The following is a 3,713-nucleotide window of genomic DNA, read 5'->3' on the forward strand; positions in this document are numbered from 1 at the left end:
TCTTTTAAACGTGATAGAGACTTATAAACTTTACAACTTTTTTTTTCTTTAAATGTTATTGCCATCCTTTTTTAAAAACTAAAGTGCTGGCGCACTAGACACATACATGAACATTCAAGGAAGCCACCTGAGTAAAATTTAAATCCGATTTTAACTTTCATTTTCACATTACCATTTTATTAGCATGTCATGCTCTCATCATCATATACAAACTAGGATTATTTAAAATAAATAATTTAATTATTTTAATTATCAAAATAAATAATTTGTAATATATTTATTAATTTACACCACATTTATTTATCTCGTTTATACTGTAAACGAGATACATAAAAAATTATTTTGTTTATAATGTAAACAAGATACGTATAAAATTATCTTGTTTACAATATAAACGAGATAAATAAATGTGATGTATATTGGTAAATACACTACAAATTATTTATTTTAGTAATTAAAATAATTAAATTATTTATTTAAAAAAAAACCTACAAACTATAGTTCTAAAAATAAGATCGAAATGTCCAGCTCAATTAGATTTATCAAAAATCAATTACTAAATTAATTTTGTTCAAATAAAAAATCAATTTAAAGTATACCAATCAAAAAATTAGAAAATTGATCAAAAAATTGATTAACTAGTTAAACTAATATAATTTTTTAGCAGTTAACTAATTTAAAATAATAAAATATAAAAAATTATTTTAAAAAAATATATATTATTTTATTATATATAATTTAACTCCCATTTAACTTCAATTAAACTTTTAACTCTTTAAATTTTATTTGACCAATTCAATTTTCAAACCTTAATTCAAAACAAATTTGAGAAACAACACAAACCAAAACTATGCAAGACTAATTGTGTATAATTCTTTACTATTAATTAAAGAAATAAAATTCAAATATGACATTCTTTAAAAAAAGTTACTAATAAGAAATTACATATGACTAAATCATATAAAAAAATTCACATTAAACGAATTATCCTAAAGATTAATAACATAAAGATTAGCTTTGGTGAACAAAAAATGCTAACCGAGGGTGTTCTCATCAAAGTAACTTTCTCAAAAAGATTGCTTTATTCTTTTCTTAATAAGAACCATTAATATTGTAAAGCATAAGAAATTAAGAATCAGTTAAAAACTTAAAACAAAGGTAAAAGGGTTACAATAGAAACTACTGAATAGTTGTGATATTATCCTTAATTTAAGCTCAATGGAGTATATTACGAGGAGTATTAGGAGCCAGCAGATTTTATAATTTGTAATTATTAATCAATTACTATTAATATTTTTAATAATATAAAATTATATTTAATAATATAAAATTATTTTTTTTATTAATTAAATATTAGTCAAATTTTAACAAAAATACTGGTTCTAAACTTTTTCATATTATATATATATAAGATTTTTTTCAATAATAAAATAAAAAAATTCATATTTTTTCAACACATGACTTTTGGATTTTAATTTTCAAAACACATGAGTTTGTTGGGAGTTAGGCGAATTTGCCAATTTTTATAGAGTTCGTTGGAGTTCGACAAACTTGCTTAAATAAAAAAAAAATCGTATTTTAAAAATTAAAGTCTAAAAATTATGTTTGGAGAAATATAATTTTTTTTATTTTATTATTAAAAAAATTCCTATATATATAAAGCATAATGCATAGCTTAGGAAACCCCACACTCTCTCTGTCTCAGAGACCTTTCCTAGCTCAATAATTGCTCAATAGTCCATTTACCAAAGAAGGTTTTATTTGATTGCTGTCCACACATTTTCCTTCTTCATCCACGTTGATTTTATTCATTTTATGAAATTATTAAACAAATTTAATCTAATATAGAATATAAAATATAAATGTGGATAAAATTGATAATGTTATTATGTCGTTTTGATTTGATATGCTCATTTGAAATTGGTTTAGTTACCTCTATAATTTTATTAAATTTTTAAATTAAGTCTCTATATTTTATTTTTTAATTGAATTTTTATATTATTTTTTGAAAATCTTAGTCTATAGACTACAAAAATATATGTATTTCTGAGTGAGTTCTAATCAAAGTATTTTTATTAAAAGACTTTTAATTTCTGACAATATTTTTATAGCACATAAATGTATGTGCTATCTAAAAATTAAAAAGATATAATTTTGAGTCTGAATTGTCTATTAAATTAGACATAAATAAAACATATAACATAGTTAAATGGAGGTTTTTTTATGGTTCATTATGGGCAAACTTGATTTTGGAACAAGGTGGATTGACTACATTAATGAATTTGTATCAACGGTTTCTTGTTCTATTATTGTGGAAGGGCAATTCTTTGGCTATTTAAGCCAGAAAGAGGTATCCGGTAGGATGACCTTCTTTTCTCTCTATCTTTTTTTATTCTATGCAGAAGGACTCTCTTTTTTGCTACACAAAGTAGAACAAAACAGACAGGTTCTAGGTATTCAGGTTAATTAATGGTGTGTTACTATAAATCTCTTATTATTTGCGGATGATTCCATTCTTTTCTATAAAATTTAAGAGGATAACTGTGATAGTATTCTTAACTTGCTAAACTCGTATAAAGAATTTAGTGATCAACAGATCAATTTGGATAAATTAGCGGTATTCTTAAGTAATAACACTCTTCCCCATTCGAGTTCATGTGGCAAACAAATTAAATATCCACCATATTGGAGTTCAAGACAAATATTTGGGACTTCTTTCTTTTATTCATAAGTCTAAAAGATAAATTTTTAGTGAAATTAAGGAGAAAGTAAGAAAGAAGATTCATGGATGGCACCGAAATTTATTATCAACAAGAGGTAAGCAGGTCTTATTAAAAGCAGTTGGTGAGGTAGTGCCAATTCATACACTCTTTTGTTTTAAATTACCGGATACTTTACTATTTGAAATTCACAATATTTTGACAAATTTTTGGTGGGATCAAAGAGGTAACGAAAGGCGTATGATTTGGATCAGTTAGAACCAAATGACACGGCCAAAAAAGGAGGGAGGTCTTGGTTTTCAAGATCTTAGAGCCCAAAACTTAACTTTACTAGGCAAGCAGTTCTACCCTAGTTCAGATATATAGGGAGAAGTACTATAGATATGATAATTCAATGAATGCTGAATCAGAAAACTCACCTTCGTGAAAATGGCGGAGTATGTTGGAGGGCAGAAAGGTTATTGAGAAAGACCTCAATTGAAAAGTAGGTTCCAATTCTACAATTCGAATAATTTCTAACCCGTGGTTATCTCCTCTATATCCAATTAGCATTGCTTCTGATTCTAACCCTGGTCAGCACATATGGGTTAGGGACTTACTGACAGAAAATAGAGAATGAAAATAAGACATATTAAATGAAGTTTTTTCCACCTGAAATTAAAAGCAGAATCCAATCAATTAAGCCAGGAGAAGGGGAAGATGTTCTGCAATGGTCCCTCAACAAATCCAAATCATAGATTTTTTTATTCAAAGCCAAAAATAGATCTTGGAGAGAATCTAAGTACCTCAGTTTGGAAAGATCTCTAGAAGAGAAGACTTCCTCACAAAGTCCAAATTTTTATTTGAAAATGCCTTCACGAACGGATACTGGTATTATCTCTTCTTCACCGGCGATTCCCTTTCGCAAATCCCAACTGTCCGAGATGTCAAATGGAAGAAGAAACCATTAATCACTGCCTTACCCAATGTCCTAGATCGAGGATCTTTTGAGAG

At 26.5% G+C, this 3,713-nt stretch overlaps 1 pseudogene; it reads left to right on the top strand.

The window, feature by feature from the left end:
- The first annotated feature begins 2,233 nt into the window (after positions 1-2,233).
- The window catches only part of LOC114924044 (4-coumarate--CoA ligase-like 9), a 12,278-nt pseudogene continuing 10,798 nt past the window's right edge, over positions 2,234-3,713 (top strand).

Source organism: Arachis hypogaea, chromosome 18 (assembly GCF_003086295.3).
Source record: "Arachis hypogaea cultivar Tifrunner chromosome 18, arahy.Tifrunner.gnm2.J5K5, whole genome shotgun sequence".
Lineage (NCBI taxonomy): Eukaryota > Viridiplantae > Streptophyta > Magnoliopsida > Fabales > Fabaceae > Arachis > Arachis hypogaea.